Source organism: Sciurus carolinensis, chromosome 1 (genome assembly GCF_902686445.1).
Source record: "Sciurus carolinensis chromosome 1, mSciCar1.2, whole genome shotgun sequence".
NCBI classification, from domain to species: domain Eukaryota; kingdom Metazoa; phylum Chordata; class Mammalia; order Rodentia; family Sciuridae; genus Sciurus; species Sciurus carolinensis.
In genome coordinates this window covers 172547588-172575125 of record NC_062213.1, presented here as the reverse complement: position 1 = coordinate 172575125, position 27538 = coordinate 172547588, and the positions used below count along the sequence as shown (strand labels likewise).

At 49.2% G+C, this 27538-nt stretch overlaps 1 protein-coding gene across 2 annotated transcripts in view; it reads right to left on the bottom strand.

The window, feature by feature from the left end:
• The window catches only part of Trabd2b (TraB domain containing 2B), a 228117-nt gene that overhangs the window by 118107 nt on the left and 82472 nt on the right, over positions 1 to 27538 (bottom strand). The gene's annotated exons all lie outside the window — the stretch shown is intronic.

Here is a 27538-nt window from a genome sequence, read left to right as displayed (position 1 = left end):
TCCGCCCCACTTACTGGGTGAAGGAGAAAGTGAGCCAAATGCAGGTCCCTTAGAGTCAGGTTCTGACCTTTTGCACATCACAGAGCACCCATGTGTGCAGAAGCAGCCAGCCACTGTAGCTTGGAGGCCCTGGGCTCGGGTGCCAGCTCTACCCACAACCAGCTGGATGAGCGCTGACATACATGCAGTTGTAAAGGGCAGCAGGGGTCACTGAGACCTATAAATTAAGTCTGGGAAATGGCCTTAAGTGGGTATTTTGTGGGGAATACTTTCTTCTGAGCAATGAGGGAGGGGGAGGGTGCCCATCAGGATGAGGCAGGTAACAGCCCTTAGAGGGAGCCAGCACCTGGAGGAGTCTTGGAGAAGCTGCCATTCCTGGGACACTCGGTAGGTCCCTCTGCAAAAAGTGCCGACAGTATGACCTTGGGAAAATCCCTTGACAACACAGCCAACTTTCTCCAAGTGTGAGCTTTCCTTTAAAAGCTTATAAACCATGACTATCACTCCAGTAGCTCTCATGGTTCAACACACTGCGCCAGGGCCTGGTCTGTCTTACCTCACTTAATCGTCTCAGCATCTCACAGCTCTGCCTCCACATCCCCCGGGGTGTAGCCAAGAAAATGGAGGTTCAGAGATGTGAAGTGGCAGGGTTGGGATCGACCACCAGTTAGGCTTCTCCCAGAGCCCTTGCTCTTGACCGTACCTTGATTCTCTAACTCAAAGTACCAGTATTCTGGGTTTGATGTTCAAGTTCATTTTCAGTCATTTCGATAATTTTAACTCCACTGAAATTCATACCTATTGGCAACAACAAGTCGGAGACATAATGAGGGGGTATGGAGTCAGAAAAGAAAGGCAGAGAAAAGATATGGCTGGAAGAGACTCTGTGAAGGAGGCCGGTGTGGCCCTAGATCTGGGGACCTCATAGTGAGGGAGGCTGCATCTTGGGGCTGTTTCTCTGAGACCCTGGAGGGACCAGGAGCCTGAAGTCCTCCACTGTCACATAATCAGGACATCTGGATGACTAATCAGACCCAGAATAAACAAATGCCCCAGGGCATATGCAGCGTCTGCACCAAAGCAAAACACATTTACAATCTTCTTGTTCCAACTACAGGGAGGCAGATGCTCACAGGGATGGCAAATGCAAACCCACTGATCGGTCTCCATGATGTCTCACTTAGATGTGTAAATGCTGTTGGCTTAATCTTTATTTAGCAAGTTGCTTTTATTGCTCATTTTAGTGAAAGTAAAAAATAGACATAGAATATTTGGGAGGTCCATACCCATTCAAATTTCCCAGAAGCTCAGAAGTTCCTGAGCTATTATTTCTCTCTCCATGGGATTTCAGGAAGCTTGAGCCTAGAGGCTTGCAAGGGATGACTGTGACTGTCCCCCAGGGATGGTGGAAGGATGGAATGCAGCTAGGCACATGGACAAAAGTTCTGAAATCCCTGGACCAGTGTCTGTGACGGTCATGTGTGGGCAGGTGCAGAGCCTCCAGCTTCACGGTGCTGGTCATTAGGGTGGTGCATAAACCACACGGCCCTCCAATTCTCAGAGTCCTATAGGTGGCTGTTTTCTACCTGCTTGAAAATGGAAAGGCAATGGGATTTGGTTTGGCCAATGAGAAGTGAATGGAAATGCTGCCTGTCACTCTGGGCAGTGGCGTGAAACCAGTGTAAACCAAGGTAAAATCTGCCTGTCCTCTTTCCTGCTTCAGTTTTGGATAGTGGCTGCTCTGAGGTCCCCAGTTAATTTGCAGCATTCACATTGTATAGGCAAGAAGCAGACCTTTGCCATTTGAAGAGTTTTAGGGTTACTGTTCCAGTAACACTCCCCAGCTATCTTGGCGATCCCCTCCCACAACCCGCATACCTGCTGGTGGTCCCCAGAGGCACAGCATGAAAGGCATCTGGCTTAACCCAATCCTTCTGATGATGTCTAACCTCTGCCCTACATTGTCCATACACCAGTGGAGTCAGCGATATAAGTCACAAACTTGATCCCAGCAACATCCATGCCAGTCACTCAAAACCATGGAAGCTTAGACTCAAGAACAAAATTATTTTAGTCATTCAAAGGTGCCTGCTTTCTCTCACCTCCAGAAATTGACACATGCTGTTCCCTATACCTAAGATACTCTAATCTGTCTGCACATCCTTTGGTTCTCAGTGCACTCCATCTCCTCTAGGAAGCCCTCTCTGACTCTTAGGTAAGGTGCCAGGTAAGGTGCCCTCTTGGGGCCTCCACTCTTATAGTTTGAGTCTCTCCTTGGTGTCGGTTGACTTGCTGCTCCCATTTCAGGGTGTGTACTCTTGAGAGCAAGGACTGTGTCAGTTTTTTCCACCTAGGAACTCCAGTGCCCATGACGGACACAGTGCTGAGCACTGCTGAATGAATGGATGGCGAGTCCCTCGTGCGCAGGTCCTCGGACGGTGGGAGGGGCAGTGGTTTAATGAAACTGGGCAGCTTCTATACATGCCCTCCCCCAAATCTCTGGCTTGAAGGGGAAAGCAGGGAGTTTGTGGTGATAAATGGAGGTCTTTCAAGTGGCTCAGTGGCTGGGACACTTGGAGGGCAGCAGCCTGGGGCCTCCTGGGGAGCTAATGGTTTTCAGGAGCAGTTTGGAAAGGAGTCCTGCAAACAGCCCAAACAAAACATAACCTCTCCAGGCCCTCTCCATCCTGAGAGCTGAGCTGAGATAGAGCTCAAAGGAGTTTAATGAATTATTATGTCCACATTTCTCACTGATAAATGACAGTCTCATGCTCCATTACCAAATTCTGGTTGTAATATTTAATCAAAGTCTAGTTTTATGCATCAGTTGGTTTGGGAAATAATATTTATGGGTCTGGAATACCTTCAATCTTCAGGCATAAGGCCGAAGAGGATCTTTGTTTTGTAACTACTGGACAAGAATATGGAAAGTAAGATAAAGATAAATCCAAGTGAGCTGCTGCCTGTTTGATGCCAGATCCTCTGGCAGGCATCAGAGATGCCAGGGTACATACAAATTAGTTTGTTCACATCCAGAACCCATCCTCAGGTCCACACCTCCCTCCTCACCCAGATCCAAATCATCATCCAAACCCCCTCCTTCAGGGAGCCCTCCATGACCAACCCAGCCGCTCCTTGCTCTCTGCCACAACACAAGGCTCATGTACCAGAACCTCACCCCAGGAAGTCCTGACCATTCCACAGGACTGTGGGTTCCCCTTTCTTCCTCTCCTCTTTGCTGGATCCCTAGCCAGTGTTAGTGAAATAACTGAATTTATAGCCTCTGGACCTTGCACACAGAGGAAGTCCAAAAGCTATCTGAATCTTCTGTAAATCACTCCTTAAAGCCTGTTCTGGTCCCTGTGTTCTCTGTCTCAGTGAACAGGCCAAACCAGACACCTGCAAGTGTCCATGGGTCTTCCCTGCTTCTTTTCATTGTTCATATGTTCACTCATTCATTCATTTATTCATTCTTCCATCCATTCATTAATTCATTTTCTGTTCATTCAACAATAATAACAACAACGAAATGTATGGTATTCTATGGTGACTCACTACCAGGCCTTATGATGGAAGCTGGGGGCAAACAGTGGGAAACAAGTCAGAAATGGTTGTGGAATTTTAACCTTCTACCTAGTTGCTCAAATTGTTTTTCTCCTATATACTTATAAAAAGGGCCACATCCTTGGCCTATAGCCTCTTCACCTCTCACAGGCTCCTACCTGGTCCTCTGCCTCCTGCCTGCAGTCCTGTCCACCTCCACATCACACCTGGTGAGTAGCTTTGAGAACACAGGTGTGGGAGCAGGGCAGGCAGCTCTGTGCGAGGGGTCAGGAGAGCTGGGCTCTAGCTCTCTGTGGGAACCAGAATGAACGCTTCCCTCTTTAAAGTTTGTTTTTATCCAAGTTCAAGTAGGATAATAATCTTCACCTTGAGTGTGGATCTACCCTGGAGGCAGAGCTGAAAGTAGCAGTAGGAACCAATTCTGAACAGGCTGAGCACATTACGTGTATCAGCTAACTCCTCCCAATAATGGAGCAGGCAGCATTTCCCATTCCACAACCCAGAAACTGAGGCTCAGAGAGGTTAAGTAGTTTGCCCAAGATCAACACCTGTAAGTGTAGAACTGGACTTCCATCCACAGGACTGGCTGACTGCAGAGCCTCTGACCTTAACCTTGACATTCTACCACCTCTCAGAGTGTGTGTGTGCGTGTGTGTGGTGGTGGGGATCTGTTTATTAGGGCTCAGGGTTCTGTAACTTTGAGTGGAGTGGGGTTTGGGGGTCATGACTCGGTTTCCCCTAAGTAGGGAACAAGAGATATCCTGTCTGGGGAGGTAATCATACTTAAATCTCTGACTTGTCAAAGTATTTCCAGGTTCTTCATCATACATCAAAAGTGTGAGAGCCTCAGGGTCTTAACTTGACCAAAGCATGTGAGTTCTGCCAAGGGCACTGGTGACGAGCAGTATGATGCAGGCAGGGGCTCCTGGGGGATCCGGGCCTGCTTCCTATCAGCCCTGGTGAGCAACGGAGGAAGGGTGTACATGGGGAGGGGGAAGGGCCGGGCTCCAGTCTCCATGCATTGCCTTTAGGCTCCATCTCCCGCTCCCGCCAAGCAGTCCTGGGTGCTCCCACCCCCCACCAGCCTCCTCTCTCATTAGGGTCTCTCTGACAACCCAAGGATTTACAACGTGAAATGTTTCCATTTCCCTGACATGATGTCTCTGCTTCAAAGCGCCCGCGCCTGCCCTCTGGAGCCCGGGATGAAGGTGACTTCGCGAGGGAGACAAATGAATCAAGAGGCTGACACCCATCCCTTTCTTTCCCCATAATACATCTGTTTATTATTGAACAGGGGCTTGCATGGTTCTGTGATGAATTGCCTTCTCCTCCATAGCTCTGTCCCCAGACGGCTGGGAAGGCTGAAGTGTCTTCCAGGAGCATCTGCTTTTGATCTCTGGTCCTTTTAAATCTCGGGTTAAAATCTTAGGCTGACGGGCCAGCAAAACCAGCAGCAAAGGAGCTAACCTTGGAGAGGCCCATCTGGGCCCACAGGACTTCCTTGCACAGGCTGGGAGCGGGGTGAGGCTCTGCCTGGAGGAGAATCCCTGCCCACGGGCTCAGAAGAGGAGTTTTCACCTGCAGGTGCAGAGGCCTTGGGACCCTGGGAAAGCAGGGAGTGGGGGCCCAGGCCATTCTCCCCACACAGAGCTGGGTGCTGCCTGGAGAGTGGCTGGGTCTGCGACCCCCTGGTTTAAATCCCAGTTCTGCTCCACTACAGAGGCCAAGCACCTGTGGTCATTCATGCCACTTTTCTAAGCTTCAATTTTCCTTGCTTGTCAACTGGAACAAAGAATATTCTCATTTCTAGGGGCTTTCAGAAAATCAAGGACAGAGAGTCTGTAGAATGGTCAAGCATAGTGTGTGGTTTGCCAGGGCTAATGTCATATCAATGACAAGTACCTGGATGTCAGAGGCGGACTGTTTCTTTGACCTGACAAAGCCTGGTGTTGATTCTCCCCAAAACAAATTGTGAAGGTTGATGTTATGGGCAGATGGTCAAAATAAGACACAGAGAGGTGTAGTTACTAGGTGAAAGATTCACAGATTCACAGCTGCTGAGACTCAGTGAGTGGGGATTCAGTGGGAGGATTACTCTCCAGGTCTCTGGGATCCTGGACTAGACATTTCCCCTGGATACAACCTCCTTGCACCTGAGGCATGGGCTCTGGAGTCAGGCAGTACCCTGACATGGACCAGCGGGGCAATGCAGGACATAACATTTACCCTCTCTGAGCCTCAGCTCCCCCATTTTGTAAATGAGGAAGACAGCATTTATTCACATCTTAAGGTTGTTGTGTAGATTAAATAGGTTAAAATTTGTGAATGTGGCTAGCACTGTACTTGATCTAGAGGAGTTTTGCACAAGTTAAATTATCAGCACCCTTGGTTTCTGAGCTTTTTATTACCTGGCATTGTTGCTGAATGTGTCAGGTTGTCTCCCTTTTCCCATCTATACCATGTCCCCTGCCTGCCTCACCAGTCTGTTGTTACAGTCAAAGCAAGTACAGTTGTCACCCTGTTTTAAACTAAACAGCCTGTAGAGCAGGCTCCTCTGTGAGTTGTCCATAATAATAACACTATCAGTAGTTGTAACGATAATGTCAGTAGCTGTGGTTGAAATGGTAAAATTGACTGTATCAGAATCTGGTCCCAGGCTCAAACGTCTGTGGTGACAGTGGCAGAAGCGTTGGATGGATGTAGTACAGGTGATCGGTGCCTAACCTTTCCCACGATGTGGCGGCAACAGCGGCTGACGTGGTCATGGAGGTGGCAGCTACAGTCAGAGAGGTAGCAGTGAACAACTGATGATGGAAGGTGACAGTCACCATGCTCAAGCCTTAGGGGACCCCCTTTCTGCTAGGGGTCCCATGCAGCCTGCTGTCCTGGTGTCCACATTCTATAGTGTTCTGAGAGGACATTCCTTCCCTCAGGAGTCCACAGGTGACAGTACACTGACAGGGGGGCCAAAGGATCACTGTCTGGCCCTCCAGGCCTGGCAGTGGTCATTCAGATGGGACCTACTCTAGAAGCCTTCAAGAATCCCCTAAGGCAAAGTAGGTTTTTTTTTTCCTCATTGTCTCTCAATGCTCATTCAATTAATATTCATTGGTGTCCTACTAAGGGTCCTGGACAAGAACAAATGATGCCCACTTTTAAAAGGGTCCTGGACAAGAGCAAATGGTAGCCCACTTTTAGAAAGGCTACCACTTGAGGAGGAATGCTATGAGCACCTCTGTTACAGGGGGTGGGTTGTTGTGTTTGGGATGCCTCCGTGGCTATCTCGGCACCAGGTCTGGTCCCACCCTCATCTCCCTGCATGGAGTCTCTTGGTGCACAGTCTGCCATTCTCTGACTGATTTCCTTCATTCTGCAGATATTTTTGGAGCTGCTCATGGAAAAGCATAGAATATATTGGTAAAAAGCCACTGCTAGATCTCAATCCTGGCTTGGTAAGACCTGGGGCAAGGTACTTAATCCCTGGCTTGATTTCTTCAACTGCAAAGTAAGGTTGATAATAGTGCCTATTTCACAGGTTTGTTTAAAGGATTAAATGAATTATTACTACAATGCAGTGTTTAGAATGCTACTTAGTGCACATAGTAGTGCTATGGAAGCGTTGGCTATAACAATGTGCCAGGGGCCATGTTCGGCATTGGTCATGAAGCAATGAGCCAAAGTCCCAGCTCTCAGGAAGCTTACGTTTTAGCAGGGAAATATGTGATAAATACATGTCAGGTAGGAAAAGGTGCTATAAGCAATGAAGCAGGGTGCAGAGACAGAGAATGAGGAAAGCTGCCATTCAGGGAGGGCGGGCTTCCCCGGGCATGTGACATCCAATACATGCTTGGGTGAAGTGAGGTACTAGCTGTGACCATGTGGGTCAAAAGGGTTCCAGGCAAAGGCAGGAATATGCTTTGTATGCTCAAGGAAGGGTAAGGGGCCAGTGTGGCTGGAGCAGAGTGACGGGGGAGTAGGGGCAGGTAAAGTTGGTGGGGAAACTGGGCTTGGACAACTGGGGGCTCTTAGACGAGAGTAAGGACTGGGCTTTACCAGGAGTAAAATCAAAAGCTGGTGGAGGGTTTTGAACACAGAAGTGTGAATTGATCAGAAGTTCTGCTTTGAAAGATGGCTCCATATGCCTTGTGAAGTGGAGACTGGAAGTGGGGAAGGGCAACAGTAGGGAGATCAGTTAGGAAGCTACTTACTACATGCAACCAATGACAGTGGCAAGTTAGAGACAATTGGTTTGTGTGTTGTATGAGAGAAAGGCAGCAGTCAAGGATGACTCCAAGAAGGACTAGCGGGTTGGAGCTGCTGTAGGCTGAGCTAAAGGGGCCTGGGTGAGAATCAGGACTGGGGGACAATGAGGACGAGAAGGAACCCTTGGGTTCTGAAGTAGTTAAATTCGAGGTGGGTATTTGCTATCCAAGTGGAGATTTCTATCATGGTTGAATAAGGAGTCAGGAGAGCTCCTATGAAGAGAGAATTGGGGCCGATGATAGAAATGCAGATGTCTTTGGGGTGGAGATTAGGATGGGAAGTGCAGAAAGAGGAGAGGAGTACTGAGCCCTGGCACCCTCTGCAGTTTGGAGGTCAGGGAGATGAGATGGCACCAGCAAGAAAACAGAACAGAGGCCGGTGAGCTGGCAGGAAGGCGGAGAGAGGTGGCCCTTCTGGAAGGTCAGGGGAGGGAATGTTTCAGGATGGAGTGTGTGCTGATAGGCTGAGGAAGAAAAGGTCTGAAAGATGACGGCTGGATCCGCCCAGGCGAACCCATGGGGAGGAAGAGCAGGTGACGCAGCTCCAGGAGGCACCCGTGATCCAGGGGAAACGGAAGTTCTCATGGCATGGAGGTCATCCCCGTGGCTCCTGGAGCCCAGCATGAACCAGCAGGTATGAACCCAGTCTCCAGGTTTAGGGCCTGGGAAGTGCCATCTGACATGAAAAGCTTTTAACATTTTATGAGGGCATCCAGAGACACAGGAAGGGGAAAGACACGTTGGTAGGGACTGATTTATATGCACTGTGCAAGCACATGGGCAGTGCCGAGGGGTCTGGGCACCCTGCAGAAGCCATCATGAAGTCAGCAGTGGGATGGTTCTACTGAGGCCAGATGTAAAGTTGCCTGGCCAGATGGTTCCTTAGCTGGTAGACAAGTCTCGCCTCCCTGGGGTTGCCAAAAGGAGTGGATAAAGTTACCGACTCCTTTATTGCTTTGTTTCACATTTCCATTCAGTTGATTATATACAGTTTTCAATATCTGAAAAAACAATTTGCTTTCTAGGAGTTGTTGTGTTCACTCTGATACCAGCTTTGCAAGGGACAGAGCACTTTCCTGGACCTCCTGGGATAGAGGGAGAGGTCAAATTACGGAAAGAACACCCTTGGACAACAGACTTGAGAGCAGTTCTTGCTCCATCCCTTGCCATCTGGGTGATGCTGGACAAATGGCAGGCAGCCTCACTGAGCTCTGACTTCATGGTAGTCTTTCCAGGAAAGCCCAGCTCAGCTCTACCCTCACACCAGGTGGCGGGGTTGCCTTCCCAGCCTTGCTCCGGGCACATGCTGGGGAGCTGTTCACAGTTGACCATGCGCTTCCTGAGGGAGCAACTGTGTTTGATTGACAATGCTCAAATTCTCTGTATCCCCAGGATACAGAATTGTTGACTGTCTTCCTAGGGTTGTTCCAGGGCAAAAGGAGAAAAGGTATGAGAAAGTTCTCTGTCTACAGCTTGACAGAGCAGGGCTCTGCCGTATTTGTGGATTACCTGGATTCTGTAAGCCCTAACTTCTCTGTCTACTCTAGGATCCTGGCTTTACTTATGGAGTCTTGGAAAGGTGATTTTATGAAGCTATGGTCTTTCAGGCCTTTTGTTATCTGCATTGTGGAGAACCAATCCCTCAAACCCCAACCTTCCCAAATAACCTGTTATACAACCACCTCTGAGAATTAATTGTGCTCCTCCTTGATATTGCTTACACTCTCAGCCAATATTCATCTATTCATTCAATCATTCCTATACTTTCTTTTTGTCAATAATTCAAATAGTATTACTGAGTGCTTAGAAAATGTAGGGCTTTGTCCTGTGTGCTGGGGAGAGTAAGGGTATTGTGGACACAAGAGTAAGAATCTTTAGGACTATAGAATCAAGAGCCAATCTGCCTTGGCTCTGACACTTAGTAGTATGACCCTGGGCAAATTACTGAATTGTGCCTCTGTGCCTCAATTTCTATATCTTTGTAATGGAAATACAAAGGCACATGGTTACTGGGTTTAAATAAGTTAATCACAGAGTGCTTTGAACAGTGCCTGACATGTACCATGCACTCAGTAAGTTCTGCTATTTTTATAATAATGAACATGCCAAAGTTCCTATCCTCACAGGGATTACACTCAGCCAAAATGCCACAGAGAACCATACAGCAGGATAAAGGAATAGAACAACAGAATTGCTACTTGAGACATGGTGGTTAGATAGGCTTCTCTGAGGTGAGATATGAGCAGGGTACCAAGTGAATTTCTGACCATGTGGGATGGAGTTATGTGATTCCAGCAGAGGGAAAAGCAAGTCCACAGTCCATAGGGGAAGTCTGCCTTCCCTTTCTTTCCTCTATTCTACCTTTCACACACTCCAGAGAATGTCCATTATTCCCCACATTTCTCCACCCCTGCCTTCATTCTTCACCAAGTCTGAAGGGGTATAGTCTTGGGCAGAGCAGGGAAGGACCCATGGGGAGGGTCTGGGTGCTGCAGCTCCTGCTTGGCCTTACTTTTCCATTTGTGCAGTCAGGGGCTTATGTCCTGATAGTGCGTGGGCTCTGCTTCTGCGATCTCTGGGTAGCCCTGAGAGCCTGTACCAAGTGAATCTTAAACACATGGGGGATTTCATGAAAGGCATGCTGCTTATGCTTCTTAGTCTGCTCAGCATCTCCTGGGACAGGATGAAATGATGGGGAGGGACTTTCCAGGCTCCCCATCACTTCCTACATCAACTGACAAGCTCAGATGAAGGGAAAGATCTGGGATAAGCTGGACCACGCAGATCTTCACAGTCAAGGAGCTCAGAAGACAGGCTGGTTGGCTCTTACAGTTTGTTACAGGTATTTTCTGAGCAACTGACATGTGTCATGAGTGCCAAGGGCTTGGTGGGGAACCCTCAGAGAAATGGAAGGGGTCTCTGTCATGTCTGCCGAAGGGATGGCAGAACTCCAGGATCTTGAGTTTGAGTTCCAGCTCGGCTGCCTAGTCAGCGTGAGCCACCAAGAACCACACTTTCCCACTTTGGGCCTCAGTGATCCCAGCTGAAAAATGGTTCAATGACAATTCCTGTTCAGCTTGCCTTAAGGAGTGGAGAGCTGACCAATAATGAGTGACAATGTTTGCTCACTTCTGCCCCAAGTATGTCAGCCTCCTGCAAATCTCAAAGGTCACCTGGACCAGATGCATATAAGTGCATAAAAAGACTCAGGATTCAGAGACCCCAGATCCAGATCCAGTGCTATCATCTTCTGGCTGTGTGTCCTTGGGCAGGTCTTATTTCTGAGACTGAATTTAGCCTCTGTAACGTGGGCTCTTAGGGCTGCCGCAAAGATTAGCAGAGAAATGTGTGGTAAAGGGCTCCTCTGTGAGCTACCAAGAGCCTCACACCAGCTACTATTACTGCAGAAGCAGTTTATCATTTGAGGATGATTGGCAACCCCAGGGTTAGAAGGGCTGCCTGGGTCCCATGGCTCTACCAACATGACACAGTGCTTGTGATACATGGGACATCCCTTACTTAGGAATTAGGCTTCAGATGGCTCTGTCAATGGGAGCAGATGAGGTTCTGCATCATGCTGGCTTTACACAGGGCTGGTAGCTGCTTTCCCTGCAGATGAGGAGCAGCATACCTATACCAAGGGAACTCTGAGGTATGCAGGCTCCTTCTCAGAGAAGCAGCTTCCACAGGAAGGAAAGGTAGGATGCGAAGAATCAGAGGAGAGGCCATTTTTTTCTAGTGGGTCACCAAATACTTCCTGACATCTGATAGGAGAAGACCACTGTGAATGTGAGGTCTAGTCTACCTCTGGGTTCTCTGAATAGATCCTGGGATGAGGATTCAAGCCCAAGGAGTTAATTTAGGAGACGAGCAGGAATGCCAGGGAAGAATTAAGATGGAGAAGGGAGAGAGAGTGGATAAGAGTCCATTAGGAAGCAAGTTACCCACTTGGGGAGCAGAAGTCCTCCTGGGAACTCTTGGAGTCATCTCAGGCTATGGGGCCAGAGAACTAGGGAACTGGCTCACCAATGCCCTCCACTGTTGCTTGAGGACTGTGCTCTGGGGCCTTTATTTCCCCAGCATTTTTAGCCAGAGCAGCAAGGCCAACTCAAGCAGACAGAGAAAACTCTCAAGCAAAGAAATGTAGCTGGACTTCAGGCTAGGATCCATGGAGAGGTGAGGGAACAGGGCATTATACCCAGATAATCCATGCTATGTCCTCAGGGAGCCAACAGTTTCTGCAAGTTATATAAAACAATGAAATAAAGCCCACGCTGGAGACTGACTATGGAAATCAACCACATCTTAGTAATCTAGCTTTATTTCAGGGTAAGGGCAAGTTCAACTTCCATGTATTTTTGTGGTTTCTCTTTTAAATCTGTCCCTTTACAAACCATTTTATTGAGGTATAACATACATAAGAAACATGAAGAAGTCCATTTACATCCAGCCAGCAGTATGTGAGAGTTCCAGCTGTGAGGGACCCTGAAAGTCGGGGCGTCCAGTAGGAGGATGTGCAAGTCAGTAGCAAAGCATGTGCATGTGGAGGTGGCATGATGTGTCACTCATTCCGCAAAGAATTTGGGGCACCTCGCGGAGGCATGCTCTGCAACATGTGCTGAAGACACAGATGTGGTTCAGATGACACACCTGCCCTCAGAGGAACATCCAGGCACGACCACAAACAAACAAGGCCCCAGGCAGGAGAAACTCAGGGGAGGAGGCCTGCCTGCCTTTTGCTGCCCATTTGCCATTTCATTCCAGCTCTGGTTCCTGCATCTTGAGGTTCTCCAAGAGTACCTCAAAGAGGCTGGGAGATACCCAGAGCCCTCAAGGACAGAAAACAACTCCTGTAGCTTCTGCCCAGGATGTCAGTTTGACATTTGCTGAGGGAATGCCCCAGGAGAGGGTCACAAGGGAGGAAGACTTGCGTTTCCCAGTCTGAGTCCCACAGCAGATGTGGAGGATGAGCCCAGGAATGTTGATGATCCCTTTGGCCCACTTGCCCCCACATCCTGCCTGGCACTGGGAAGCCCAGTCCCTCACCCGCTCCTTACTGCAGCTACTCTGAAGCACAGCCTGCATCTGATCACTCCGTGTGAGCACTGTGCGCAGTGGGCTGCTCCACCGAGCAAAGGGAAGCACACATATTTCCAAGTTCAACAACCTCTATGCCTGGCAGTGGGTGCCCTGGGACTACCCAGCCCTGGACCCCACTGCCCCCTCCCGCCACAGTTACAGAAAGGCTCCTTGTTGAGCAGAGGAGCTGGTAAGGCCGCCTCCACATCTCACTTCCCCAAGGACCAGGTGTTTTGCTCGGCAGTAAACCAGAGCTGTCCTGGAACCAACCCTGCTCAGACTTTGTCACCCCGTCCATCACCCTAGCTTGGCTGCAGGGCCCAGGGTGGCAGGAGACAGAGTTCACTCCTCATTTATTTTCAAAATTCCCCCTCTGGGGAGGCTGGAGTAAGTCTCATGGAATGACAGAGCCAGAAAGTCCTTGGGTGATCCTCTGGGCTGCCAGAGGCCTGTGGTGCAGAGACCTCTTCAGGTCCCACTGCCAGGGAGGGCAGGGCAGGGTTGGAACCAGTGTAGATCCTGTGTCCCTCCAACCCCTGCAAGCTTCCAGGCCTGCCTCCTATGCCAGTGTTTGCCTCCCCCAGGTCTGCTCACATTCCCCATCATCGGGACTTGTCCCACCAGTGAAGGGGGAAGGCTTCCGTGTGCCTTGGCCCCAGACAGAAGACCTCATTCCAGCCAGGGCTATCAGGGGCACAGTGCCCAGTGCTGGGCTGCACAGGCACACACTGTGATCTCTAGCCCCCAAACCACAGGCTGTCCCTGCATCTGTCAAGTGCGATCTCTCCTGGGCCCCCACTGGCCCCTCCAAACAAGCTATCTTTATGCAATGCAATGACTGCCCTTCATATATTAAAATAACACCTCCCCAGGAAGGACCTCACGTCACAGCCGCTGCACAAAGAAACATTCACAGGCTGGCAGAGGGAAGCCAGTGGAGGCTTGGCCAGGGGCCCAGAGGGAAGAGAGGATCAGGAGCTTGGGGTTCTGGGGTTACAGACAGAAGGGTGGGTTGCAGGAGGCAGTGATAGGGGTTCTGGAGGTTCAAGGCTAACAGAGAAACAGGGTTTGACCAAGCAGTGTGACCCACTCTGTACTAACAGGGCAGGCCAGGGCTCCCTTTGACTGTGACCATGGGTGTGGCTCTTTCTGGCCTGGTCCCTAATGCCATGGCCTGCAGCATTGCCCAAACCTCACTCCAGAATGGAAATAGGGGCCCTGGCTGGGACTTAAGGGTAGAAAAGGTCTCAAATGTCAGGATCTGCTTCCCAAAGATGCTGTAGTTAGAGTGGGCACAGAGGCCCAGTCTGTGGGGTCACTGACCTCAGGCAGGCTGGGGGAAACTGGGCTTGTAAGTCTGTCCACATCTTACCCACTGGCTGGGTTCACCCTCTAAGAGGTGCCTCCACCTCTCATTCTGGGGAATGTGGTCTAGATTCAGATCAGGTGGACATCCTGGGACTGCTGCTTCCTGTAAGAAACTCTATCTCCTTTGGCATCAGTTTCCTTATCTGAAAAGTGGGATAAATGGCAATTGATTTATAAGTTTTGTCATTAAGAATAAACAATATGGCCCCAGTAATAGCAGTTGCACATAGTAGGTACTCAATGCTAGCTTACACTCTACCATGTATCTTGGCTTTTAAGTAAGTAGAGATATTTAATTCCCAGAGCTCTCAGTCTAATTAACAAGGTTGAAAATACATTTTAAAGTGTGCTTGTGTGTATGTGTATGTGCACATGCGTTGCTTCAAACACAGAGGGGGTAGAGATACGAAGTAAGGTTCCTGAGACCATCAGAACAAAATCAAAATCAATGCATGCTGAGCTGCTAGTCTGTGCCTGGCACTGTTCTAGGATCTTAGGATATTCAGCATGCAGCAGACCAAAGTCCCCACTCTCTTGGATTTCACAGTGTATTGCATGTGCTGGGGTGGGAGGGACAAAAAGCAGAAGACACAGTAAATTTACTTAACATGTTGGTGGGAAGTGCTGTGGAGAAAGGAGAAGGAAGAGCAGGAACAGGGGACTGGAACACTAGGGCTGCAGGTGTATGTTGAGTGGACCCTAAGAAGGTGACATGTAAATAAAGACAGGCAGGAGATGAGGGAGTTGGCCATGCCACCTTCTGAGGGAAGTGCATTCAAGGCACAAGAAGCAGTCAGAGCAGAGGCCTTTAGGAAGACCAGGCCAGCATGTCTAAGGCTCAGCAGGCCAGCCAGAGTGGCTGGGTGGAGGTAGGAGGTGATCAAAGAGGATGAGAGTTGGGGGTCAGCTGCTCATTTGGGGCCTCGCAGGTTCACGTGTAGCTATTTTTTGGGTTATCATGGGGGAGTAAGCTGCAGAATGGCTGTTGATGGTTGAGGACGAGTTCACTGAGCATGAAGTAAGAAGGCCCAGAGATGTGTCCAGAAGATAGCCCCTTCCACAGGTCAGGGCCCCCGGAGAGAGTCTGACAAGATGCAAGTTTTCTGATATAAGTTGGTAAAAGGTGAATTGCATCCGAGGAAGAAATAGCTCTTTTTTTGAGGCAAGGCAGGCCCACCAAGTCAAGCCCTGGACATATGACTTTTCTTCCTAAGTACACACCCACCTTCAATTGCAGCTCATTCCCTTACTGCTCTTCACTGTAAAACACACGCACACACACACACCACACACCACACTGCAGTCAACTCGCTCTACCTCTCTGAATTCTTGAGACTGACCATAGCTTCTTCCCGGGGGCTGATTTCTGGTGAGAATTGAAAAAACACTTGCAAAAATATCTCACAAACCATGGCACCCTACAACTGCTACAGGAGAAAACAAACAAACAAACAAAAAACTAAAATCTGAAATTTACTTTTATCCTAGAAGAGTTTTCCTTTTGTATCTATGCTACCCCAGTTCACTGGGTTACCACTCCAATCATGTGCAGTGCGATTGGCACAGAGCACAGGCCCAGAATACTTTTGTTCTGGGTGAACAAGGGAGGAAAGAACCCATGTGTGGAGTGTGCCATCTCCTGCCTCACACAGGCTGTGGTGGCGGTGAATGGTGAATGTGGGGAAGCATCTCCCCAGCTGGGGTTATGACCATGCTGGAGTAACTTCCCAGCCTCCAGGTGGAGCCCCATCTTTAGCCCAGTGTTCTGGTCCTCCCTCTGATAGTCACCACCCTCTCAGTTAGGATGCTAACGAGGTGTGATTAGACCTGATCTGAGACTCCCATTTGATTGACCTCAGGATGGCAGAGGTCTGCCCTAGAGGCAGAGAAAGAAGGAACGGGAAAGGAGAGACCTGGGAGCTGAAGTCCAGTTTAGGGTCAGTAGCAAAGTCAGGAAGGCAAGGGAGGGACAGGCAGGAGGGAGCGAGGTTCTCTGCAAGGGACTGGGAGGCCATAAAAGACTTTGCTAGTTGCACAGTCTCACATTCCTTTATCCAGAATTCTGAAATCCAAATAGCTTTGAAGAACCACAGACCAAGACATACTCCTGTGTGTAGTCTGAATCTATCCCCCTCTTTGTGAATGTTCACATTTTGCTGCACAAAGATTCATGTGTTAGATATTAGTGCTGTTCCAGGCTCCCATGGGGTGCTGAATTATCATTGTCATGGATAGGCACTGTATTTTACCCTCTAACATCCCCAAAGTTTTGAATTCTAAAACAAATGTGGTTCCAAGGGTTTTTTGATGAAGACCTGGGGATCTACTCTACTCAGGTGCAGATTTCCTTAAATCACTGTTCCTTTGCTCACTTGTTCACTCTCATTCTGCAAGTATTCCCTGCCTTCACCACCTCCACTTACCCTTCTGCTGTAGGGAAGGCCTGGACGTCTAATTTTTCACTAACTAGCGGGCAGTGAGTCTTGCCAGCTATGGGATTGAACCAGGCCCAGGAGGGCTTGGCTTGCACATCCCTCGTTCACTGTACTTGTCCTCTGGGCTCTGTGGTCCTCTGTTTCCACCACACTTCTGCTTTAGGTCAGAAGGAGAGAGCCTGGAAGCTGAGGCCAGGGCAGAATCTCCTGCTTGCCCAACAGAACGGGGTCTGCATATGGGTCTCGGCACAGAGAGTGTCCTCAAGAACCTCCCATAGACATGAAGAAGGTCCAGGCCCTGCTATCTAAAGTGCACGTGCATACCCAGAGTAGAAAGTCACCCTGAGTGGGATCTGGGGAAATTGCAGGCTAGAAGGGCAAGAAGGCCTTGCCAGGGATACCTGGATCTACTCCATTACACACAATGCCAGTGATAGAAAACTGCTATCCCAATTAGAGCATGTCTGCCTTTCTAGGAGTCTGCTCATGAATCTTGGGAGCTGTGAGAAATGCAATTTGTGATAAGGGGAGAAACCAGTGGAGGCTTTCAGGAGGAGATAATACTAGAGCATTTGAGAAAGAAGAGGATTTTGATAAGCCTTGTGTTTGTGCAGTGGTGGTGTGTGTGCGTGTGTGCGTGTGCACATGGTGGGTGGATGCAGTATTCCAAGGGAAGCAGTTGGCCATAATGATGAGTCCTAGCTGTGGTGGATAGAGCGATGCAGCCCCTGATTCGACGTCAATGAAGGATGTATTGCCCCAGCTGTGAGCAGTGCAGTTAAAATGCACCTCCGGCTGTCAGTCCTTCAGAGATCACTTCAGTTGTAGAATCACCACCTCCAGAAATGACCCATAGCCAATGAGGGTGCTGGATTAAGGCTTGTGTACAAAAGTCCAGCTGTTATTCCCCAAGGGAAAGAGCATGGCCCTGCCTCTCAGCTTGACTTCTCCCTCTGCTCTGCCCAACTTTCTTCCTCCCCTACTCCTCAGTGCCCAAGCACACCACACTGTCTCCTCTGCTTTCCCAAGAACTCATCTGTGGCACTGGGAAGGCTCAAAAGAGGGTGCCTGAGGAGACTCTTGGAAAATAAGGTTGGAGAGGCAGGCAAAGCTTCCCTGCCCTTCAAATCTGCTCTCACAGGAGCTCAGGGGAGGGGCGGCTGGTGCAAATGCAGGTGTGGAGCACATCCCACACACCAGATGCTCTCCCAGGACTGCTCCCTGTCACTAGGGGGATCTTCATGACTCTGCCTGCAGGTATCACACCTCCCTGCTCCTCCTAGATGAGGACACGGAACAGTAGCACAGTAATGGCCCAGAGGATGCATCCAGGAAGTGCCAGCACCTGGACTTGAATGTGAGTCTAATTCCAAATACACAGCCTTGTATTTCCCCCATGCTGGCCCCATCCCTTCACAGGACAAAAGCCCGTGATCCTGAGGGTCTCAGCTGTTCAAAAATTCCATGTTCTCCATATGGAGGAAGAGAAAACCTAGTTTTCATCTTTTGGTGCTGGCTGAACACAGGACCAGGTCAGAGCCCAGTCCTCACCCAGCGGCAGCTGTCACTGCGTGCTCCTAGCCTAAGGCCCAGGTGTGTGTGCTTGGGTTCAGTCTGTGACCACAGGAAGGCGTTTTGTGTCCTGGTAAAATTAACTACGCATGACCCCACTGGAGCCATCCTGCTCTCTGAATCCAAACACCACCTTTTCAGAGAGAAAGAAAGCAGAAGGGGTGGGAGTGGGTGCCAAGGAGCAAGGGGACGGATTCAGAGGGTTCTATTCAACCTTTTATCCATCATCAAACCCTCCATCATTAGGATAGCTGTGCCCGTCTGTCCCATAACATTTACCGATGATCATAAAAGGGAGGGTAATGACTGCAATTACAACTGAAGGACTGGTTTAATGAATATTAAACAGCTTTGAACATCAAAGTGTTGACTGGAGTGGAAACATAATACCTCTCCTCCCAGCCCCTTCCGCCCTGAGAGAGGGCAAGGCAGATGGCCTGGCCTTCTGCAGGGCTGTCAGGAGCAATTTGCAAGAGTCACCAAGTGGCACTTTGAACAAGTCCTTCTGCCTGGAGGCTGGCCCAAGAAATAAAGGGATCTGCCATTATCTTCTCTGCAAAAATCAGCACTGAGAAGAGCCCATCTCATGGTGGAAATATGGAGAGCCTGAGGAGCAGACAGGGTCTCCTTTTTTGGAGGATTCGGCTGTGGTAGGACTGGAGGGGAGATCTTGCTCAACCAGTTGGCTCAGCAGCACGGAGGCTGGGCAGTGCCACCTGGTTAGCCTCCTCTCACCTCCCTACCCTGTCCAGGCCTGCTCCTGATTCTGTCTGCCCAAAGTCCTCAGCCTCCATAGAGGCTAGGGAAGAGTGATTCAGGCCAATGAAAGAACACACTTAACCAGGTAGGTCTGCACTCTAGTCAGGGAAGCGTACATGTCAGCAGCTTGTGGGACAAGTGTCTTGTGCAATCCAGTATAAAGGATAATTAGGGTTCCTTGACTGATCTGGAAAGCTGCAGAGAGGAGGTGACCTTGGAACTGAGCACCAAAAAGGGAGAAATGCTCTGCAGAGCAAGGAGGCAGCGTGCCCTAGGAACAGGCAGCTATTCTCCCCAGTAAGCATCCTCCCTCAGGTCCCCCCACCCTCTCCACGGCACGACTGTCCCCTGGCTAGTGCTCCGCAGCTGCCTTGATGGTTGTTGCTCATGAAGTGCTGACAACTTCAACCAAGCCTCCCCTAGCAGCACCTTCCCACTTGGGACCTTAGCAGCCTTTGCAGAGGGTGGACTGCTCAGGTGCCGTACTTGCTGCTTTCTCCTAGGACTCTCAGAATCCCACAGCACTGAGGTTGCCGAGGACACTTCAAAATCCTTCTCCAGAAGGCAGGCTCTCAGGAAGGAGCCTGTCCTGTAAGCCAGGACCACGGGGCACAGAATGAGAGAATGGTGGAAGGAGTGACAGCCTGTGTGCCCCAGGTGACTGCCACCACACAGATGGCAAACAGAGGGCTGGGGAAGAGCAGTGACCCTCCCTCCCCAACAAGGTGACCCAGAGCCCTTGGCAGGGCATTTGAGGCCCTTTACAGCCCCAGCCACTTGCTCTATACTTGAAGGGCTGGACAATCCTACTTCTGTGATGAGGAAAATTCTAGAGTGTATCAGCCACCCATGGCTGTTGTACACCTGAAAAGTGGCTAGTGAGACTGAGGATCAGATTGTTAGTCTTTTTAATTTTGCATTTAAATGGCACAGGCAGCAGGTGGCTCCCATATCAGACAGCCTACCAGATGTTTTCATGCCACTTGCCTTGGTACATACCATTCCCTTTGCCAAAAACGACATTCCCTTCTCTGGTTTCACACTGCAGCTGGAGATCCACCTCCACGCAGAAGCCTGCCCCAGGTTGAGCGTGTAGCCTCCTCCTGTCTCCCTCCTGCCCTTGAACTTTTGGTCCCAGCACCTACTGAGCCTGGTGTGTTGCCTGGCTGTGTCTGTCTCAGGTTGAGCAGTATCTGTGGGACAGCAGTCTTGGAGGGTGTGCACCAAGTCGCCTGGGAACTTCTGCACACCCCTACGCCTGGGGGCTTCTGCACACCCCTATGCCTTGCCTTTCCTAGCGATCCAGCTGTGCCTCTCCTCCCTGGTTGAGACTTGGGGTCCTGGTGACCCAACTGTGAAAGACTGGGCAGGAATAAGCATTAGGAATCATTTATCAGGACAGGGGCTCTTTGGAAGGAAGGAACTGTGTTTGTATCCCCAGTACCCAGCACAGAGCCCAGCCCAGAGATGGGGTGAAGATTCTGTGAGAAGCAGGGAGGAAGGCACTGGAAACTGCCTGGGATGGAGTCAGGACTTGAATAATTTGCAGGGAATTCAACAGTGAAGCTTCCCTTCCAGGGGGCTTTCTGGAGCATCCTGGCCAGGGCAGTTAGTCTGATGTGGGTGGGGCCTGAATGGTCTGCAGAAAGAAAGAGGGAGTGCCTGCCCCCAATCCCCCAGGGTCGCACATGCCTCTCATTACCATAAATAAGAATGGCTGCTAAGTCCTGCATTAGGCTAAAAACTTAACACCCAGTAAACATTTATTGATCACATGTAACCCTGATTAACCCCCAGAGTGCCAGAGGCTCTGCCACTCCAGGCTGCAAGATCTGCCTGGCTCCTGGGGATGGGCTGGACAGATGCCCAGCAAGCACATCCTCTGGGTCAGGACCTGTGTGATGCACAGGACTCTTTCCACTCTGGGGAAGAAGAGATGTGGGCATGTTCCCCACAACCTGCCTTTAGCACAAACATGAGTCCTGCAGAAGGAGTTGTAATCAGGCACCAGAGAGGGAGCTGGTGTTTACGGTGGGGAAATAAAGGTTGGGGTCTGGGAGACCATTAACACAGAGGGGAATGGGGGTGAGTTAGGGCTGGGGGTGGGGTGCGCCAGGGACTGGAAGCAGGCAGGAGAAATGAGGAGTTGAGATTTGACTCTGCGGGTGAAGACTACTTATATGAGTAGTCCTTTCCCGTTGCTGGCCACCTCATTGGAGCACATCCCCACTTCCTGCCAGAAACAATGCTCCTGACTCACAGCAGTGGAGCAGAACACAAAGCTGGTACAAGATCCTCTAACCAAGTGCCCAGGGGTCCAGGGTCTTGCTCTTCAACCAGGCACAGTAAGGAAGAGACTGTATGTCTCCTCTCCTCCCGCACAGGAGAGGACTCACTTCCAGAACTTACCCCTGCCCTCACCTCTGCCAGCGTGCCCCCAGCACCTCCCCATCACACTCACCTGTGAGCTGGAAGTCCCAGCACTAGAGCCAAGCGCTGCCCTCCACACGCGGCACTCTGCTTTCACAAGTTCCTCCTTCCTCTCCCAACCTAGCTGACTCCTAATGCTGTAAATTCCATGAATTCAGTAACCTCCCTTCAAATTAACCAGATTCATTTTAACTTGCTGTAATTCAACAGAAACCGGTCAGCAGGCTGAGCACATAGCCTCAGGGCTGCGGAGGACACAAAAGTAGACAAAAGGCTGAGCCTGCCCTCATAGTCGGTGGGAGAGAGGGCCAGGGCACAAGTAACTGGAACTAGGGAGGATCATGAGTGCCAAGGGAGTGCCTGATGGGGCCAGAGGTGCTTGAAAAGAGAAAAGTGACTGGGGCAGTGTGCATGGGTCTAGCTCACGACTAAGGCAGCAGTTTCTCAGGGACTGTTGCTGAGAGCATGTTCCACTCCTTCACTTTTCCCAAAGGACCCATGATGTGGGGATTATGTGCAAGGAGCAATGGGAACCAACTTCCAGAGCAGCAGGCCAGGGTGGACTGGCAGCTGGGGGCGGGGAAGGAGGTGAAAGCAAGATCCTGAATGGGGAGGTGTCTGAAGATTCCCCCAACTCACCTCTATCTTTGGACCTGTTCCGGCTGGAGATCTGATAGAGTGTGACCAACTACCCCAATTCACGCAGCAGAAAAGCATCTGTGCCCTGCATTTACATGGTTCCCCAACCACCTAGTCCCAGTTTCCGGTGGCTGCACCTTCAGTTCAGAAGGGAAAGTTACACTTCACATCCTTTACACCTGGCACCAGTGCATAGTAATTCCCCACTCTCATGCTCCTCCTGTAGCACCAACTAGGGCCTCAAGGAAGAAAAACATTAATGGCTACATCACATGGTACATACTGTATACCATGCACTGGGCTCAGCACTTTGCAAGACTCACCCAAGAATCATATACCCCATTTACTATTGATGAAGACCCTCTGAGATGGATGCTATTGTTTTCCCCACTTCACAGATGAGGAAACTTAGGCTCTGAGAGATTAAGGAACTTGCTAACAGTCAACAGCAAATATATATGAGAGTTAGATTCAACCTAAGATGTCTAGCATAATCCCTGTGACAGGAAGTGCCTCTCTGAGAACCAGGAACTCTGATCCCCAGTGTCAAGCTTGCCTTTCTTTTCTCATCTCTATTCCTTCCTGATAGGGTCTGAGTGTGGTAGGGCTCCATCAAACCTCTTTTTGGGGACAGAGTGATTCCCCAAGCCTGGACCATCTATGCTATAGCCCCGACTGGTAGCAGCCTGGCTGGGAGCTGTCAGCCGGCTGTCAGCCACACCACAGGAAAAGTGGGATTTCTGCACAGCTGCCCCAGCAGTTCAAAGGAACAGGGGCCCAGAACTTGGCTAAGATGGCCTGTATTATGACAGGTCCAGGAACCTTAAAAGCAAAAGACAGCTTAATAATGCAGCAAAGAAAACACAAGTCCCTTGGCCTGGCTCTTGAGGGCAGCCAGGAGCTTAGCAGGGGGGTGGGGAAACTGCCAACGCCAATCCCTTGTGCTGTCTGTCCCCCTCTGGCAACAGGCATGATGTGTTTGCCCAGTTTCAGCCCCTTCCATGGACAATTATGGTCCAGCCCCTGGAATAGGCTTAGAAGTCTCCCGCCTGCTCCTGATGGGCAACCCATGTGAGCACCAGCTGGGTGCTGGCATGAGGAGAGGGAGTCTGGCTCCAATAAAGCACATGTTCAGGCACAAAAGTGTGGCTGTTCAGGCGGGATGCTGTGACATCCAGCAGCTGGAGCTGCAGCCCAGGTTTCCCTGGCAAATACTTCTATGCTTATTAGAAACACTTTCTTTCAGGGCTGGGGATTCGTTCATTATTTGGGTGGGGCTACTAACATGGCTTTTTTTTTTTTTTAAACAAGGGAGACTTATGGTCACCAGATTCCATTCCTCAAGTCACTGAAGAGAGGGGATATTAAACCAATGCCTGGTAATATACAGATTCAGTATCCCTTATCTGAAATGCTTGGGACCATAAAAGTTTGAGATTTGGGGTTTTTCAGATTTGTGGAATATTGGTGTATATATAATGAGGTATTTTGGGGATTGGACTCAAATCTAAAAATTAAATTCATTTATGTTTCATACACACCTTATTATATTCACAGTCTGTAGGTAATCTGATAAAATATTTTACACCATTTTTGTGCATAAAATAAAGTTTCATGGTGTGGAATTTTCCACTTATGGCCTAATGTCAGCGATCAAAAAACTTTGGATTTGGAGGCATTTCAGAGTTCTGATTTGGGGGTTAGGTATGACCAACCAGTAATATAAAAAATTGTTAATCAACTGCCCTGTGTCAGGCACCCACCAGGTACTTTTCACATTCTCTCTCTTCCTCCCATTTAATAGATGGAGTAATTGAGGCTCAGAGTTGCTCTGTGGATATGTAGGAAACTGGGATTTGAAACCTTTGAAACCGCTCTGACTGTCAGGCCTGGTGGAGAAGTCACCTGCCGGTGTCCTCCTGCTTATTCTCACCCACTCTCCACATGGCAGAGGAGAATCCCAGGTCCCTGGAAACCATGAGGAAGGCAGAGCAAGGACTCCTTGTTCTTTTTATTTTTTAACAAACAAAAAAAAAAACCAAGTCGGTTGTGATATTTCATTTGACCTGATTTTCTTCTGTGTCATAACTAATTGAAAGAAGTGAGCTTCCAGGGTCCTTCTACAATAAAGTTAAATCATTGCAAGATTCATTGGGAGCATAATGTCTTACAGTCACCTGGCAAGGCAAATTAGGGTACCTGGTTGTGCAGGGGATGAGAAAAAATAGACCAGAGCTTTTGCCCCTTCTCTCCCTCCAAATTATCTGGAATTCTTTTCCTTTGTCATTAAGAAGTAACCTGATAACTGTTCTCTCCCATGAAACTGTGGCAACTGGGGAATGATCTAAATGTGCTCTGTGGCCACTAGAAATGATACCATGGGTATGTATTTACTGGAGCGGAAAGATGTTCATGATACATGGTGAATTGAATACAGGAGGTTTCTGAATAGTATGTACAATAATGATCCCAGTTTTATAAATATGTATTCATCTATATGCACATATATAGGAAGACACAGATTCACATGGGGAAATGTCTAGAAGCATATACATCAAATGTTAACAGTGGTTATCCCACCAGATGGTGGAATTTTATAATTTTTTGTTTATGCCTTTTATAATGATTACATACTACATAATAATACATACTAGTATGGTTTATATTTAAAGAGAAGAAAAATATCTTTGCAATTGGAACACTGATTGGGTGAATTTAGGCAAATCATAAGGTCCTCTGAGCCTCAGCTCCCTCATCTGTAAAACAGAACTTCTTCCCTACCTTCAAATTTGGTGCAAGGCTGGTTAGGGCACATGGAAGGGCCTGGGGCCCAGGGTCACTTAGTCTGTACTGGCTCCTACTCTCAACTTCCCAAGCCTCCTCCTTCCTCTCATTTTCTGTCTCTCCCACCTCCTCTGCCCCCTTTCCCTCCTCATCCTTCTCTCTTCCAACTCTCTCTGGACTCGTCTTCAACCTATAGTGACCAAGGAGCCAGTTCCACCCAGGCACATAAGCCCCACCAGCATCCCTGCCAGGATCCCAGGATCCTTTCTTCACTAATGGAGACAGTTCTGGGAGAGGACCATCAGCATTCTGGAACAGCTACCCTTTGCAGGTCTGACCATGCCCAGCTTCCTAAGGACACCATCCCTCAGATGGCTCTGGCTGAACCGTAGCTTCTACGAGATGGAGCAGATTTACTTTATCAAGCTGCAGTGCACAAATCTGGTCCAGGAGAGAGAGGCTGGACATAAGGAAGGCCTTTCTAAGTTTTTCCACCTTATCTTCTGTTCTCTACACCCTAAATGCCCACAAGCCAGCATCAACCTCATATAGGTGTGTGCTATTGGCTGATACTTCGCCTCTGCTCCTCTCTCCCTTCTTCTGGGTGTGCCCTAACTAACAATGGCAACTGTGATACACTTAGGCATACATGTTGTTTTCATCAGCTTTTTCGATGCCGTAACTAAATGACCCAGCCACCAAAACTGTAGAGGAGGAAAAAATTATTTAGGGCTCACAGTTTCAGAGGTCTTAGTCCATAGAAAGCTGGCTCCATTCCATGGGGCTCGAGGTGAGGCTCAACATCATGGTGGAAGAGTGTGGCAGAGGGAAGCAGCTTACATGAGATCAGAAAGCAGAGAGAGATACAAATATATACCTAAAGCCATGCCCCAATTCCCACCTCCTCCAGCCATACCCTACCACTTCAGTTAGCACTCAGTTAATCCCTATCAGGGGATTAAATCACTGATGGGGTTAAGGCTCTCACACCCCAATCATTTCTCTTCTGAACCTTCTTGCATTGTCTCACACATGAGCTTTTGGAGGATACCTCATATTCAAACCATAACACATGTCATCATCCTTGCTCTGACCGTATGAAGAAGGGACTCTTACTACTCCCATTTTCCAGGTGAGGAGACTGAAGTATAGAGAGGTTAAGTCACCTGCCACAGTCAAAGGGCAAAAATAAGTCCAATCTATCCTCTATTGACTTCCCCATATCACGGCCCCCTTGGAAGGCCATTCCTAACTCTCCAGCCTGGATCAGGAACCTGCCTCTCAGTCACCACAACTCTGTCCAGGATGATCTGGCCATTATTTGTTGAACTGAAACAGTAGTAATTAATGGGCAAAGTTCTTAGATGGCCAAGAAGCAGTGAGTATCCTGTCACTCAAAGTGTTCAATAATGAGTTAGTGACCCTCAGTTGCAAAGCCTTGCAGTGGGACTGCACATGGTTGAGCACAACTCCCCACTCAGAGTCCAGGAGATTTCTTGAAGCCCAAAACCCTGAGCAGCAAAATAGCATGGTAGTTAGAAAAAGCACAGAGGTGATGCTGTGTGACCTGAGCCAAGTCATTTCTCTCTGATCCTGTCACTTTATCCCTAAAACCGAGGCAAAAACACTGAAGTCTCATGGAATAGATCGTCCTTTCACCCTCATATCCATTCTCTCCTTTTCAATAGTCGCCACCGCCTCCCCTCCCGCCCATTTCTCAGCCAAGCACATGGAAACCTGGAAGAGGCCTTCCACACAGTGAAGTGTGCAGCTGGTCCAGTGTGAGCAGAACTGGTTCCATGCTCTGTCCTTCCCCAGGTCTAAAAAGGCTGGTGACAGGATGTGGAGCCACCATGGGCCACAGATAATACTTGGTGTGGCAGAGATGAAGTGAATGGACCCGATCCCTTCACAGCTTCTTGGAGCAGAACAGCAGCCCCATCCAGGATTTTCTACTTGAGGGAAAATATAAGCACCTGTCTTAAAGCCTCTCTACTCTATTCCTTCTAGCAGATTTATAAGGCTCTTGTGACAATTAAATGAGACAATACATGTACGGGGATACCTTCATGGGGCCTCATACCTGGGCGGCACTCTAACGGTTAAATTGATTTTCTCCACTGGAGCAACCCTGGGAGACCACTCTGCACAGGCCTGGGGGACATCAAGATGAGTCTCCTCAGAAACTTCCAGGTCCCATTAGAACTCTTCCCCACGCCCTTCCTATGACAGAAGGATTACACGTGATGAAAATGAAAGGAAGACAAGGATCTGAGGCCGTGAGGGTCTCTCTTTCATAGGAAACAAACAAGTCAAAGAATTCCTGATTCACCAAAGCTGTTGTACTCGCTTGGGACGATGCTTTGTCCATTCTATGAGCAAATATCCATTTTGCAAGCACAATCCACAACCGGATGAGGCCCTGGACATGGGTTCCACATGGTCCCTATCCCAGGAGGAGATTCTGGGCTCTTGTGAGCACCTTGTGTCCCAGACAAAGCCACAGCTCCCCAAGGCAGGCCCCAACTCTTCTATTTTTGTCTTGTCTTTGTCCTTGTCTGTCCACTGGGATCATTGACACAATTTGCAGGGACCAGGGTTAAACAGAGAAGAGGAGTCCCTCAATCATAAATTATGAAGAGTTTC